The following is a 17,353-nucleotide window of genomic DNA, read 5'->3' as shown; positions in this document are numbered from 1 at the left end:
AGACCTGTATCCCTGAAACAAATAATGCATTATATGTTAATAAAAATAATAATTAAATTAAACTTTAAAAATATCTTTTCAGGGACACCTGGGTGGCTCAGTTAAGCCTCTACCTTCAGCTCATGTCATGATCCCAGGGTCCTGGGATCAAGTACCACATGGGGTTCCTTGTTAAGGGGAGAGAACTTCTTCTCCCTCTCCCTCTGCCAGTCACTCCCACTGCTTGTACTCTCTCTCTCTCTGACAAATAAATAAATCTTAAAAAAATAAATTATCTTTGCAGAAGAAGGGAAAGACAAAAAATGACAAAGCACGGTATAAGGGGAAGAACAAAGGAGAGAGATAATGACAAACGTGTGCCAGAGACTAAGTCTTGGGACCTTGTATGTCCTGCTATATAACTGACATAACCATGAGATTCCTGAGAATACTATAAGGGGCTTGGAGAGGAAGTGGAGGACACTAAAAGCACCACCTCAGGTTTTTTTTTTACTACATTCTGGTGTGAGCTCATGAATATCCCGAAGACTCAATTGCCACATCTGTCAAACTGGGATGATAATAGCTCCTATTTCTGAGGTGTTCATGAGATGGTTGAATGGGACATTCTGTGTGAAGACTTTTAAGATAGCACCACGGGGCCAGCATTCAGACAGTGATGAATATTTGCTGCTTTTATCAGAGGAGAAAGATCTCTAGAATTGAGTAAAATTTTGATTGGGGGGGCAGGAAATGGGTGAAGGTGGCCAAAAGGTACAAACTTCCAGGTATAAGATAAATAAGTCCTGGGGATGTAATGTGCAGCAAGGTGACTGCAGTTAAGAACACTGTATTTGTAGGTTGCTAAGAGAGATCTTTAAGTACTCATCACAAGGAAAAAAAAGTTGTAACTATGTGAGATGATGGGCTTAACTAGATTATTGTGCTCATGATTTTGCAATATTGACAATCAAACTATTATATTGTATTCATGAAACTAATACAATTTCATTTTTCAAACATAACTCAATAAAACTAGGGGGAAAGATGCACAAAGTGCACATTTGCAGTGATATTAAGGAATGAAATTGCTTTGAAAGGTGCTTGAAAAACTTAAGATGGTAAATTTTTGTCATGACACTTTTATTCTTTTTAATTTTAATTTTATTTTGGTAAGTCTTCGCAAAAGATCTACACTTTTTATAGATTTTCAGTTGTAGAACACAATAGTGTTAACTATAGGCATAATGTATAAGTACCGCGCGCTAACCGATTGCGCCACACTATAGGCATAATGTTACACAGCAGACTTCTAGAACTCTTTCATCTTAAAAAAGCATTACCAAAATTTTATACCTCTTGATTAGCAACTCCCTATCTCCCCGCCCTACTTTCTCTTGGCAACCACTCTTCTGCTCTATGCTTCTATGAGTTTGACCAATTTAAATAGCTCTTATAAGTAGACTCATGCAGTTTTTTTTCCCCTGCAACTGGCTTATTTCACTTAGTTTAATGTCCTTACAGTTTATCCAAATTGTAGCATATGACAGGATTTCCTTCCTTTTTAAGGCTGAATAATATTTCACTGTATGTATTTACCAAGCTTTCATTTGTGTGTGTGAGAAAGAGATAAAGATTAGAATTTTTTTAAGATTTTATTTATTTATTTATTTGACAGACAGAGATCACAAGCAGGCAGAGAGAGAGAAAGAGGAGGAAGCAGGCTCCCTACAGAGCAGAGATCCCGATGTGGGCCTCGATCCCAGGACCCTGGGATCATGACTCGAGCCGAAGGCAAAGGCTTTAACCCACTGAGCCACCCAGGTGCCCCTAAAGATTAGAATTTTGTGTGTGTGTGTGTGTGTGTGTGTGTGTGTGTATATATATATATATATATATATATATATATATATGTCATGAGTGCAAGCCCCACATTGGGTTCCATGTTGGGTGTGGTGTATACATACATATATATATGTATGTATATATATATACACACACATATATACACACACATATATATACACCATATATATATGTATATATGTATATGTATACATATATATGTATATACATATATATGTATACATATACATATATACACCACATATATATACATACATATATATACACCATATATATGTATATTTGTATATGTATACATATATATATATACACCACGCCCAACATGGAACCCAATGTGGGGCTTGCACTCACGACCCTGAGATCAAGAACTGGGCTGAGATCAAGAGTTGGACACTTAGCCACTTGAGCCACCTAGATACCCACAGTCATTACTTGACTTTTTTTTTTTTAATTTTTTTTTTTAGATTTTATTTATTTATTTGACAGACAGAGATCACAAGTAGGCAGAGAGGCAGGCAGAGACAGAGGGGGAAGCAGGCTCCCTGCTGAGCAGAGAGCCAGATGCGGGGCTCGATCCCAGAACCCTGAGATCATGACCTGAGCTGAAGGCAGAGGCTTTAACCCACTGAGCCACCCAGGTGCCCCCATTACTTGACTTTTATCTAAAATTATACAGGGCACCTGGGTGGCTCAGTCAGTTAAGTGTCTGCCTTCAGCTCAGGTCATGATCCTGGAGTCCTGAGATTAAGCCCCACAATGTGCACCCTGCTCAACAGAGAGCTTGCTTCTCCCTCTGCCCCTCACCCTGTTCCTGTTCTCTCTTGCTCACTCACTTGCTCTCTCTTTCTCAAATAAATAAATCTAAAAAAAGAATTATACATTCTTGGGATGCTGGGTGGCTCAGTCAGTTAAGCATCCAGCTTTGGGTCGTGATCTCATGAGTTGTGAGATCAGGGCCCACATCAGGCTCCATTCTCTTGAATGGGGAGTCTGCTTGAAGATTCTCTCCCTTTGCCTTTCCCCTCACTCACTCACTCTCTCTCTCAAATAAACAAATATTTTAAAAATTATAAATTCCTCATTCTTTTTAAGAATTAATCCATTTCTAGGTCAAAGAAGAAATTGGTAAACATACCAAAACTCTACCATTTACGAAAAAAATCAGGGTTAATGTTTGGTGATTATAGTTCTAGTCATTACAGTAAGAGGAAATAATTGAGATATGAAAGGCAGATAATCATTTCTTAGGCTGGATTTCACCATGAAAGCTATTTTTTAAATGAACAGCATTAAATTTGTTTTGCTTAAATTTAAAGATCAAAAAACTAAAACGAAAGGTAATTACTGAGTTTTAGTACAAGAGATGTTAATTCTTTTTTAAAACTCCTCCTTGAAGGGGAGCAGAATATGCTACTCTACCACTTTGGCATGTGGATTATCTTAAGCTGAGGTCAATCAAGATCCAGAAGCCCCAGGAAAAAGCTTTTTACCTCCCCCTTAACTGCCTGAAAGAATTTAGATAGAAGTTCTGGTATATCTAAACTAACACCAGAGATAACTACAAAGAATATGGCATAGGCATGGGTAAACTGGGAAGAAGGGTGGACTGGAAATCAAATTCCTCTCTGTCCCACTGTCTCCACAAAGCATGGCAGACATGTTTACCAAACTTCTGCTCTACCTGTCTTCCTATAAATTTTCTTCTTTCCTGTCTTCGAAGTCCCAGACCCCTACCCCTTCTCCTCTGCTCAGGACAGCATGTAAGTCTCAATTGCCTGACTGCCTGTGGATTTCATATTCTTTTAAGGCTCCTGTACATGTATCATTAGATTTGTTTTTCCCTTGTTAATCTGTGCTATGTCAATTTAATTGTTAAGCCAGCCAAAGAACCTGGAAAGGAAGAAAGAGAAGTTTTCCTCCCCTACACTTTCTTGTATATGGGCAAACCTCATTTTTTTTTTTTTGGCGTCACTTGATTTTATTTTTTAACGTTCAAACAATACCTGGCAAATAAAGAAATGTTCTTGAATTGTGACTGGCACAATGATACATGGCTAGCTGCACAGAGAATTTAAGCAAACTATCCATATGGTCAGGGTGCAGGATAATCTGCAATTACCTGCATTTGGTTTTTTTTGGGCAAACCTCATTTTATTGCACATACCTTTATTGTACATCACAGATACTGCATTTTTTACAGATTGAAGATTTGTTGCAACCCTGCATTGGGCAAGTCTCTCAGCACCATTTTCCAAAAGCATCTTCTCACTTTGTGTCTCTGTGCCACATTTTACTAATTCTTGCAATATCTCAAACTTTTTTTCATTATTTTTGTATTTATTACAGAGATCTGTGATCAGTGATCTTTGATGTTACCACAGCCATTGCTTTTGAGTGTCACAAACCATATCCATATAAAATGGTGAATTTAATGGATACAGGTATATGTTCTGACTGCTCCACTAACCAGCCATTCCCCTATCTCTCTCCCTCTGCTCAGACCTCCTTATTCCCTAAGACACAACAATATTGAAATCAGTACAATAAGCCTACAATAGTCTCTAAGTGTTCAAGTGAAAGGAAGAGTCGCATATCTCTCACTTTAAATAGGAAACTAGAAATGATTAAGCTTAGTGAGGAAGGTATGTCAGGAGCCAATATAGGCCTAAAGCTAAGGCTCTTATACAAAACAGTCAGCCAAGATGTGTGCAAAGAAAAAGTTCTTCAAGAACTTTTAAAAGAGCTACTCCAGAGAACACATGAATGATAAGAAAATGAAACAGCCTTATTGCTGATAAGGAGAAAGTTTGAGTGGTCTGGACAGAATAAACTAGCTACAACATCTCATTAACTACATCCTAGTCCAGAAAAAAAAACCTAATTTTCTTCAGTTCTATGAAGTCTGAGGGAGGTAAAGAAGCTGTAGGAAAAAAAAGTCTGAAGCTAGCAGAGGTTGGTTCATGAGGTTTAAGAAAAGAAGCTGTATCTATAATATCAAACTGTAAGGTGAAGCAGCATGTGCTGATGTAGAAGCTGCAGCAAGTTCTCCAAAAGATCCACCTAAGATCATTAATGAAGGTGGCTACACAAAACAACAGATTTTCAGTGCAGACAAACAACCTTCTATTGGAAAAGGATGCCATCTGGGACTTTCATAGCTAGGGAGAAGAAATCAATGCCTGGCTTCAAAGCTTCAAGGAACAAGCTGACTCTCTTGATAGGAGCCAATGGAGCTGGTGACTTTAAGTTGACCTCAGTGCTCATAGATCATTCTGAAAATCCTAGAGCCTTTAAGAATTATGTTTAAATATACTCTATACTCTGCCTGTGCTCTGTAAAAGGAAAAATAAAGCCTGGATGAGAGTACATCTATTTACAACATGGCTTACTGAGTATTTTAAGCCCACTGTTGAGACCTACTGCTCAGAAATAAAGATCTCATTCAAAGTATTACTTCTCAGAGGCACCTAGGTGGCACCTTCAGTTCAGGTCATGATCTCAAGGTCCTGGGATCAAGCCCTGCATCAGGCTCCAGGCTCCCTGCTCAATGGGGAGTCTGCTTCTTCCTCTCCCCTTGCTCCTACCCCTCACTGGTCTTCTCTATCTCTCTCTCTCTCTCACTCTCATAAATAAATAAAATCTTTTTTAAAAAGTATTGAAGTGCCTGGGTGGCTAAGTGGGTCAAACCTCTGCCTTTGGCCCAGGTCCTGATCTCAGGGTCCTGGGATCAAGCTCAGCAGGGAGCCTGCTTCCCCCTCTCTCTCTGCCTGCCTCTCTGCTTACTTGTGATCTCTCTCTCTCTCTCTCTCTGTCAAGTAAATAAATAATATCTTTTTTAAAAAAGTATTACTGCTGGGGCACCCGGGTGGCTCAGTGGGTTGGGCCTCTGCCTTTGGCTCAGGTCATGATCTCAGAGTCCTGGGGTCGAGCCCCGCATTGGGCTCTCTGCTCCGCAGGGATCCTGCTTCCCCTTGTCTCTCTCTGCCTGCCTCTCTGCCTATTTGTGATCTCTCTCTCTGTGTCAAATAAATAAAATCTTTTTCAAAAAATAAAAATAAAAAAATTTAAAAAGGATTACAGCTCATTGAAAATGCATGTGGTCACCCAAGAGCTCTGATGGGTATGTGCAATGAGATTAATGTTGTTTTCATGTCAGCTAACACAACGTCCATTTTGCAGCCCATAGATCAAGGAGTAATTTTAATTTTAAAGTCTTATTATTTCAGTTCATGGATCTAACTGCCATGGTTATTCCTCTGATGGACATGGGAAAAGGTCATTGAAAACCTTCTGGAAAGGATTCACCATTCCAGATGCCATTAAAAACACTTATGATTCATGGGAAGAGGTTAAAATATCATCATTAACCAGACTTTGGAAGAAAGTGATTTCAGCCCTCATGGATGACTTTGAGGGTTCCAGACCTCGGTGGAGGAAGGACTGAAGTTGTGGTAAAAATACCAAGAGAATTAGGATCAGAAGTGGAGCCTGAAGGTGCTCTTCGGTGGCTCAGTCACTTAGGTGTCTGACTTCAGCTTGGGTCATGATATTGGGGTCCCGGGATCGAGCCCCATGTAGGGGTCTATGCTCAGCAGAGAGCCTGTTTGTCCCTTTGCCCCTCCCCACTCCCCCTCCTCATGATGTCTCTATGTCTGTCTCTCAATAAATAAATAAAATCTTAGAGCAGAAAGAAAGAGGGGCGCCTGGGTGGCTCAGTGGGTTAAGCCTCTGCCTTCGGCTCCGATCATGATTTCAGGGTCCTGGGATAGAGTCCCATATCGGGCTCTCTGCTTGGTGGGGAACCTGCTTCCTCCTCTCTCTCTCTCTCTCTCTCTCTCTCTCTCTGCCTGCCTCTCTGCCTACTTGTAATCTCTCTGTGTCAAATAAATAAATAAAATCTTTAAAAAAAAAAGAAGAAGAGGGGCGCCTGGGTGGCTTAGTGGGTTAAGCCACTGCCTTGGGCTCAGGTCATGATCTCAGGATCGAGTCCCGCGTGGGGCTCTCTGCTCAGCAGGGAGCCTGCTTCCTCCTCTCTCTCTCTGCCTGCCTCTCTGCCTGCTTGTGATCTCTCTCTGTCAAATAAATAAATAAAATCTTTAAAAAAAAAAAAAAGAAGAAGAAGAAGGAACAAAAGGAAGGAAAGAAGAAAAAGAAATGGAGCCTGAAGATGATACTGAATTGCTGCAATCTCATGGAAAAATTTGAACAGATAAGGAGTGGCTTCTTACGGATAAGCAAAGAAAGTGGTTTCTTTTTTTTTTTTTTTAAGATTTTATTTATTTATTTGACAGAGACACAGAGAAAGAAGGAACATAGCAGGGGGAGTGGGAGAGAGAGAAGCAGGCTTCCCACTGAGCAGGGAGCCCAATGCAGGGCTCAATTCCAGGACCCTGGGATGATGACCTGAGCTGAAGGCAAATGCTTAACGACTAAGCTACCCAGGTGCCCCCCAAAATTGTTTTTTTTTAAGATTTTATTTATTTATTTGACAGACAGAAAGAGATCACAAGTAGGCAGAGAAGCAGGCAGAGAGAGAAAGGGGGAAGCAGGCTCCCTGTTGAGCAGAGAGCCCAATGCAGGGCTCTGACCCAGGATCCTGGGATCATGACCTGGTCCAAAGGCAGAGGCTTTAACCCACTGAGTCACCCAGGCGCCCCACATTTTTTGTTTCTTGAGACGGAGCCTATTCCAGGTGAAAGTGCTGTAAAGATTGTTGATATGACAACAAAAGATTTAGAATATTAAATAAACTTAGTCAATAAATCAGTGGCCATGTTTGAGAGGATTGACTCCAATTTTGAAAGAAGTTCTACTATAGGTAAAATATTATTTTGTGGGTGAAATATTATTAAACAACATTGCATATTGGCAGACAAATCATTCATGAAAGGAAGAGTCCACTGATGGCATAGATTCATTGTTGTCTTACTTTAACAAATTGCCACAGCCACCCCCTCTTTCAGTGACCCTGGTCAGCAGCCATAAACACTGAGACAAAACCCTCCACCAGCAAAATGATTATGAGTCACAGAAAGCTCAAATTATGGTTTGCATTTTTTAGCAATCAAATTTTTTTAAATTATATACATAAGTTTTTAAACACAATGCTATTTCACACTTAATAGTCTACAGTATAGTGTAAACATAACTTTTATATGCACTGGGAAACCAAAAAAATCATTGACTCCCTTTATTGCAATATTTACTTTATTGCAGTAGTCTAAAACCAAGCCTGCAGTATCTCCACAGTATACATATATAGTATAGTTTTCCCTGAAGTAAACCTACTTAAATTGCATGTGAAAGAGACAGACACAAAGAAAAAGTGATACAGAACAATTACCATAAAGACCCTACTTGGGGTGCCTGGCTGGCTCAATTGGTAGAGCATGCAACTCTTGATCTCAGGGTTGTAGGTTCCAGACCGATGTGGAGTATAGGAATTACTTGAAAATAAAATCTTGGGTGCCTGAGTGACTCAGTGAGTTAAGCCTCTGCCTTTGGCTCAGGTCGTGGTCTCAGGGTCCTGGAATCAAGGACCTCAAGACCTCATTGGGCTTTCGGCTCAGCGGGGAGTCTGCTTCCTTCTCTCTCTCTGCCTGCCTCCCTCCCTACTTGTGATCTCTCTCTCTGTCTGTCAAATAAATAAATAAAATCTTTAAAATTAAAAAAAAAAAAGACCCTAGGGGCACCCGGGTGGCTCAGTCAGTTAAGTGTCTACCTTCAGCTCAGGTCATGATCTCAGAGTCCTGGGATTGAGTCCTGCATCAGGCTCCCTGCTCACCAGGGAATCTGCTTCTCTCCGTGACCCTCCCCCTTCTCATTCTCTCTCTGTCTCTCACTCTTTCTCTCTCTCAAATAAATAAAACCTTAAAAAAAAAAAGACCCTACTTGGTTACATTTCTGAACTGTAAGGATAAACATTTTTTCAGACATCTAAGCATAAATAGCAAGCCTTCATGCAACGACAATTCCATGGGGAAAGAATAGTCTTTTCAATATATGATACTAAGGCAATAGGATATCCACATATGAAAGGATGGTTTTTGGATCCTTACCTCATTCTATATGCAAAAATTGGATCTAAAGGGCCAAAAAAAACCTATATGTAAGAACCAAAATCATAGAACTCTGAGAAGAAAACAGTATATTTAGTTAGGCAATAATTACTTAGCTATAAAACCATGCATAAGTGACAATAGAAAAAAATAGGTTGGATTTTATCAAAATTTAAAACTTTTGTACTTCAAGTGACATCACCAAAAAAAAAAAAAAAATGAAAAGGCAATCCACAGAATAGGAGAATACATTTATAAATCTTGTATCTGCTTAGGACTTGTATCTAGAATACTTAAACAACACTTGCAACTCAATAATAAGACAACCCATTTTTTAAATGGGCAAAGGATTTAAATAAACATTTGTTCAAATAAGATGTGAAGGGTACCTGGGTGTCTCAGTTGGCTGAGTGACTGCCTGTGGCTCAGGTCATGATCCTGGAGTCCCAGGATTGAGTCTTGCATTGGAGGGGGGTTCCTGCTCATCAGGAAGTATGCTTATCCCTCTAATTCTCCTCCTCAGGCTCTCTCATTCTATCTCTCTCTCTTAAATAAATAAATAAAATCGTTTTTCCTCAAGAAATTAAATATAGAACTTCCCTATGACCCTGGCATTGCACTCCTGGGTATTTACCCCAAAGATACGTAGTGAAAAGAAGGGCCATCTGTACCCCAATGTTTATAGCAGCAATGGCCACGGTCGCCAAACTATGGAAAGAACCAAGATGCCCTTCAATGGACGAATGGATAAGGAAGATGTGGTCCATATACACTATGGAGTATTATGCCTCCATCAGAAAGGATGAATACCCAACTTTTGTAGCAACATGGATGGGACTGGAAGAGATTATGCTGAGTGAAATAAGTCAAGCAGAGAGAGTCAATTTTCATATGGTTTCACTTATTTGTGGAGCATAACAAATAGCATGGAGGACATGGGGAGTTAGAGAGAAGGGGGTTGGGGTAAATTGGAAGGGGAGGTGAATCATGAGAGACTATGGACTCTGAAAAACAATCTGAGGGGTTTGAAGTGGCGGGGGGGGTGGGAGGTCGGGGTACCAGGTGGTATTATAGAGGGTACGGATTGCATGGAGCACTGGGTGTGGTGAAAAAATAATGATACTGTTATGCTGAAAATAAATGAAAATAAATAAATAAATGAATGAATGAATAAAATCTTTTTTAAAAGATGTGAAAATGGCCAGTAAGTGCATGAAATGATGCTTAGTATCATTAATGATGTAAATAAACATAAGAAGATACCAATTAGCATCACTGTGATAAATAAGATAATAACAGGTGTTCACAATGTGGAGAAACTGGGACCCTCATACACTGCAAGCTGGAATGTGAAATGGTGCAGCCACTCTGGAAAACAGGCAGTTCATCAGGATGTTAAACACAGTGTTACCATGTGATCCAGCAATTCTGATCCTAGGCATATACCCAAAAGAATTGAAACATATGTCCACCCAAAAACTTGATCATGAACTTTCATAATAGAAGTGGGAGCAATCTGGGGCTCCTGGGTGCCTCAGTGAGTAATGCAACCAGCTTTTGGTTTTGTCTCAAGTCTTAATCTCATAGGTTGCAGGAGGGAGCCCTGAAACAAGATTTGTACTCAGCAAGGAGTCTGCCTGAAGATTCTCTCTCTGCCCCTCCCCTCACCTAAGTGCACTCTCTTTCAAATAAATTGATCTCAAAAAAATAAAAAATAGAGGCACCTGGGTGGCTCAGTTAAAGCCTCTGCCTTCGGCTCAGGTCATGATCCCAGGGTCCTGGGTCTGAGCCCTGCATAGGGCTCTCTGCTCGGCAGGGAGCCTGCTTCCCCCACTCTCTCTCTCTGCCTGCTTCTCTGCCTACTTGTGATCTCTGTCTTTCAAATAAATAAAATCTTTAAAAATAAATAAATAAAAATAAGAGTGAAAACAACTCAAATATCCATCGACTGTTGACTGTGCAAACAAAATGTGCTACAGTGGAATATTACTCGACCATAAACTGGGATGAATTATTGATACATGCTACAACATAAATGAGCCTGGAAAAACATGATGAGTGAAAGAAGCCAGACACAAAAGACCAAACATTCATGATACCATATATACACAAAATACCTAGAATAGCCAAATTCCTACATCAGTGTTTGCCAAGGGCTGGAGGGAGGAGACATTAGGGAATGGATAAGAAGTTTCTCTTTGGGGTGATAAAAATGTTACAAAATTAGAGAACGGTAATGGTTGCAAAACTCTAAATATACAGAAGTTAAGTTGTATACTTTTAGCAGGTGATTTTACGGCATGTAAATTATATCTCAGTAAAGCTACTTTAAAAAAAAAAAAGTTTCTTCAAGGCCTCAAAAATAGGGGCGCCTGGGTGGCTTAGTCGGTTAAGTGTCTTGCCTTCAGCTCTGGTCATGATCCCAGGATCCTGGGTCCGAGTCCCATATCAGGCTCCCTGCTCAGTGGGGAGCCTGCTTCTCCCTCTGCCTCTGCTTCTCCCCCTGCTTGTGCTCTCAATCTCTCTCTCTCTCTCTCTCAAATAAATTTTAAAAAAAAATCTAAAAAAAAAAAAAAAAAAAAAAGACCTGAGGCGCCTGGGTGGCTCAGTGGGTTAAAGCCGCTGCCTTCAGCTCAGGTCATGATCCCAGTGTCCTGGGATCGAGCCCCTCATCGGGCTCTCTGCTCAGCAGGGAGCCTGCTTCCTCCTCTCTCTCTGCCTGCCTCTCTGTCTACTTGCGATCTCTGTCAAATAAATAAATAAAATCTTAAAAAAAAAAAGACCTCAGTAAGACTCACCTGACTTCACCGTGTCAAATTCAGTGACACATAGCAATGTCTAACCTCTAAGGGAAAGATTAACCTAAAATTTTTATACACAGTCAAAATGTCTATTCAAATACAAAAGCAACAGGCAGACTGCTGAAAAAGGCACACAAGAGAGAAATCTAGCTTAACAAGAAAGATTGAAACTAAAGAATATGACACCAGAGAAGTGAAGGTAAAAGAATTAGAAGTGAAAATTCAATCAACTTAAATATAGAACCAAGATAAAACAATAGGGAAAACACAGTTTGAATAGAATGTAAATGTTATAAACAAAGAAAGAAAATTGAGTCCTTTCTTCCAGAGATGAGGAGAAAAATATTAAACTACTTTCCTCTTCCCTTCTTTCTGCCTTTTGAGTTTGTTCTCTATATACATGTTTAGTTTTGTTTTTTAACATCGTCAGTATGGCTCTAGTTTACCCTGTTCTATGGGAACGAACAACTCCAAAACCTCAGTGGCTCAACAGTACAAGTTTATTCCTTGCTCAGGTCACATATCTAATACTGGTTGTCCCAGGGTTCTGCACTACACACTCACCTTGAGACCTAGACTGACAGAGTTTCACCATCTTGGAGCTGCAGCCCTGGAAATACCTGGCCCTCATGTCAACACACTAGGGGAAAGACTGCTGGACGGTGATCACTGGGCAATAAAAGGCTTCAGTCCAGAGGCAAGACTTGTCACTTTGACTAGCTCCTCTGACTCACAGCCCATTGCCTTGTCTTATCTGCAAAGGGACAAAAAATATAAAGTCCAATGTCCCTGGCAGCAAAGGAGGACTGGATATGGGCAAGCTCTTAAAGGATCAACCTCGGCACAGGATGTGGCTCTGGCCAGTCAAATTTGCCTTCCTTGGACTTGAAGTACATTTCTAAGATGTTAAAGGGTCCTAAATGATAGAGAGTCTTCTGTCTCTAGTCATTTTGAAATAGACCTCCCTAGGAGGGTGCTAAAGCCAGGAGCACTGTGTCTGGGGATTAGTTTCAGGATCTTATACTGGTCAGTGACACCCTTGCTGTCCTCACAGGACCTGTGGAAAGTTTCAATTTTGACTGTGGTTTTCCTGTGTGTCTGTAGCCAACCTGTTTCACCAGGTCTCCAAAGATGTCCATGTTTTTCCATAAATTATTTATTTCCCTACAGCAGCCAAAGTGGATTTTTGTCATTTGAAACTGAAAACCCTTCCTGATTGCGGACTGCTATGCATATAGCAATCAGGACAATCACGTGACTGGGAAACCTTCCCATTTTCATTTACTTGTTCTGTGCTTTTGAATGAGACTTACGATAGAAAAGCTGTATTTATGGGTTCGGCATAAAGGAATTTACTCCCATTCCCCAAGTGGGGCTATTCCTACCAGAATTACCCTTGTTAGATTGGTCTTTTTTTTTTTTTTTTTTTTATTTGAGAGAGAGAGACAGTGAGAGAGAGAATGAGCGAGGAGAAGGTCAGAGGGCGAAGCAGACTCCCCATGGAGCTGGGAGCCTGATGTGGGACTCGATCCCGGGACTCCAGGATCACGCCCTGAGCCGGAGGCAGTCGTTTTAACCAACTGCGCCACCCAGGCGTCCCTGGTCTTTTTTTTTTTGAAGATTTAATTTACTTATTTGACAGAGAAAGAACACAAGCAGGGGTAGCAGCAGGCAGAGGGAGAGGGAGAAGCAGACTCTCTACTGAGTAAGGAGTCCAATGTGGGGCTTGATCCCAGGACTGTGGGATCATGACCTGAGCCAAAGGCAACTGCTTAACTGACTGAGCCACCCAGGAGTCCCTTGTTTGGCCTTTTGGAGACCTTTATTTCCCTTAAGAATAAGAACAAAAGAAATAATGTATCCTATCAACTATGACAGGACATTCTTTCTCAAAAGAGTTCTCTTCTCATCCCACTTCTTTCTCAAAACTGAGAACTTCGGATATTTTTAAAAGATATTTTATTTATTTATTATAAAGAGAGAGCACAAGCAGGTGGGGGAGGGGCCAAAGGAGAAGGGGAAACAGATACCCCACTGAGCAGGAAGCCCAATGAGATGACACAGGTCTCCATCCCAGGACCCTGAGATCATGACCTGAGCCAAAGACAGATACTCAATCAAGTGGGTCACACAGGTGCCCCCTTTGGATTTTTTTTCATCAGTAATTGAACACTACTAAACTGAAGCTAACTGCCAACTCCATTTTGTGAAGAAAAGTATGGTGTCAAGCAACTTCCAGCTACAAAAAGGACACATAAAACCCACAGACCGGGAGGGAATATTTCTAAATCATATATCTGACTTGTATCCAGAGTATATAAAGAATATTTATAACCCAATAATAAAAAGGATTACCCTATTAAAACATGGACAAAGAATTTGATTTTGATATTGCTATATATCTATTATACACATACACACACACACACACACATATCAAGGACATATACATTAAAAGATATTAGGAGGGGCGCCTGGGTGGCTCAGTAGGTTAAGCCTCTACCTTCGGCTCAGGTCATGATCCCAGTGTCCTGGGATGGAGAACCCGCATGGGGCTCTCTTCTCAGCAGGGAGCCTGCTTCCCCCCCACCCCGATCTCTGCCTGCCTCTCTGCCTACTTGTGATCTCTGTCTGTTGAATAAATAATAAATAAAATCTTTTTTAAAAAATAAAAATAAAAGATATTAGGAAAATGCAAATCAAAGTCACAATGAGATGGCACGTCACACCCAGTAGGATGGCTACAATTTAAAAAGAGGAACACTAACAAGGATTGTCAGAGATGTGGAGTAACCGGAACACTCTTCCATGGCTGGTGGGAATGGAGGGTGGTGTGGCTGGCCAATCTGGAAAACAGTCTGGTGGTTCCTCCTAATGTTAAAGCTAGAGTTACCACATAATCCAGCCAAACCACTGCTCAGTTGACAACCAAGAGAAATGAAATACTTGTCCACAAAATATACTTGTACCCAAATGCTATAGCAGCATTATTCACAGTAGCCAAGAAGCGGAAACACTTTGAATGTCCGTCAACCAGAGAGAGGATAAATACAATGCACTCTATCCACATTGTGGATTGTTATTCTGCAATAAAAAGGGAGGGAGAACTGATACATGTTACAACAGGGAGGAACATTGAAAACATGATCCCCAGTGAAAGAAGCCAGTCACAAAGGCCTCATGTTACATCACTGCATTTGTATGAACTCCCCAAAAGAGGAAATCCATAGAGATAGAAAGTAGCTTAGTGGTCACCAGGGCCTGGGGGCAGAGGCCCTGGTGAGAAGGAGCTGCTAACCAGTATGGGTTTTCTTTTTGGAGTGATGAAAATGTTCTAAAATCAATTGTGGCGGTCGTACAACTCTGAACCACTGAATTATATACTTTTTTAAAAGATTTTATTTTTAAGCAATCTCTACATCCAACCTAGGGTTTTCAAACTTACAACCCAAAGATCAAGAGTCACAGGCTGTATGGACTGAGCCAGACAGGTACCCCATGAATTGTATACTTTATTCTGTTTATTTTTTTTTATTTTTATTTTTTTTTTAGAGAGAGTGAGACAGAGTGCACCGGAGGTGAGGGGGCAGAGGGAGAGAATTTTTTTAAAGATTTTATTTATTTATTTCACAGAGTGAGAGAGAGAGAGAGAGCACAATCAGGGGGAGTGGCAGGCAGAAGGAGAAGCAGGCTCCCCACTGAGCAGGGTGCCCTATGAAGGGCTGTATCCTAGGACCCTGGGATCGTGACCTGAGCTGAAGGCAGAGGCTTTAACACACTGAGCCACCCAGGCGCCTCCAGAAAATTTTTTTAAAGATTTTATTTATTTATTTGAAAGAGAAAGAATGAGAGAGAGAGAGAGAGAAAACACGAGAAGGGGAGGGCCAGAGGGAGAAGCAGACTCCCTGCCGAGCAGAGAGCCCAATGCGGAAATCTATCCCTGGACTCCGGGATCATGACCTGAGCTGAAGGCAGATACTTAACCAACTGAGCCACCCAGGTGCCCCCAGAAACTTTTTTTGAGGCTTGAATAAGTTTGTTATTCTCATTTTCAGCTTTTGAAAGTGATTATGTTGGAAGAAAGGAGATCAGCTTCTTGCCACTAAGAGTGAGTTAGAGTTTTGCCTTGGGGAATAACTGATTAGTTTGGTCCTAAGCCATATGTGGTGCCTGGGTGGCTCAGTCATTAAGTGTCTCAGGTCATGATGTGGGATCAAGCCTCACAATAGGCTCCCTGCATCAGGCTCCCTGCTGGGCGGGAAGCCTGCTTCTCCCTCTTCCACTCCCTCTGCCCCTCCTTGCTGTGTCTCTGTCAAATAAATAAATAAATAAACCTTTCATATATATATATATATATATATATATATATATATATATATATTATTTTTTTTTTCAGTGCTTGACACCCTTCCCTTGTTCTCCCTCACCTTGTCCAAGGAGCATCTTCCAAAGACCAAAGTGAGAACTTAATCATGTTTCCCTACTATCATGTCCAGGATGTGGGTAGAGGAAGGACCTCGAAAACCCTTTTCACTAAAGCCCTGGGACCTAAAGCATTATAGAGAACACTGAAAGGAATGAATGACTCTAGACATTGGCCAAAAAGTCAAGGATTTCCTTGCTTGTCCCTCCACCCATTCATTTCTCCATAGGGCTTCCCCTGGAGGACTGCATCTCAGAACAAGCCAATGCCGTTCAGTGTAACAGGTCTCTCATCTGGAAAGTTCATGTGGTCAGGATAACTAGCACTGGATAGAAGTTGCTGCTTTTTAGGAAAGACAGCTTCTAATACACGGTCGTAAGCACCCACCTAGGGTCTGAGGTCTGGGTGGTGCCCTGGATGGGGCTGGCAACTCTTTGGCAGGATGGCTAGGTCACTCTAATTTTAGGGCCTCCATATCCTTGTCTGTAAAATAAAAAGTTTGGATTGAATAATTTCTAACTCTTGGATTACAGTTTCTTTCATTTATTTATTTATTTGTCAGAGTGAGAGAGCACAAGCAGGGGGAGTGGCAGGCAGAGGGAGAAGAACACTCCCCACTAAGGAGGGACCCAGAAGCAGACTCAATCCCGGGACCCAGAGATCATGACCTGAGCCAAAGGCAGATCGTTAACCCACTGAGCCAGCCAGGCACCCCCATACTAGTAATATATAATCTTATCTTATGAAAGGGCAAATGCTTTCAAGGCAGCATTGGCCAATAGGTCCCTAAGTGTGGGCTTCCCACTAGCGTGAAGAATCCACGTTTGTCCCCCGCAACTTTCAGGTGAGTGTCTGGAAGGAAAGAAAATGTAGGTCTTCCTGACCTATATCTCCCTCTGCTCCGCATAAGAAACTACTGTTCAGAGGTGTGTGTATCCTTCCCATCTTCTTTTCCACAGAGTAACATGCAGACAGAAAGGCATGTTCAGAGACCAATCACAGTGATTTTAGGTCGTTGGCTTTTTCATTTCACAATTCCTTAGAGAGTTTTCTTTTTCTTTTTTTAAAGATTTATTTATTCATTTTCGAGAGTGAGAGCACGCATGCACACATGAGTAGGGGTAGGGACAGAGGGAGAGGGAGAGAAGTAGATTCCCTGCTGAATGTGGAACCCTACCTGGGACCCCATCCCACGACCCTGAGATCACCACCCCAGCAGAAATCAA

General features: G+C 41.2%; 1 pseudogene; it reads left to right on the top strand.

Annotated features, from left to right (window-relative positions):
- The first annotated feature begins 796 nt into the window (after positions 1–796).
- Positions 797–17,353, top strand: part of LOC122903543 — a 32,362-nt pseudogene continuing 15,805 nt past the window's right edge.

The sequence above is a fragment of the Neovison vison genome, chromosome 3, assembly GCF_020171115.1.
Source record: "Neovison vison isolate M4711 chromosome 3, ASM_NN_V1, whole genome shotgun sequence".
Lineage (NCBI taxonomy): Eukaryota > Metazoa > Chordata > Mammalia > Carnivora > Mustelidae > Neogale > Neogale vison.
This window is presented reverse-complemented; position numbering and strand designations above follow the sequence as displayed.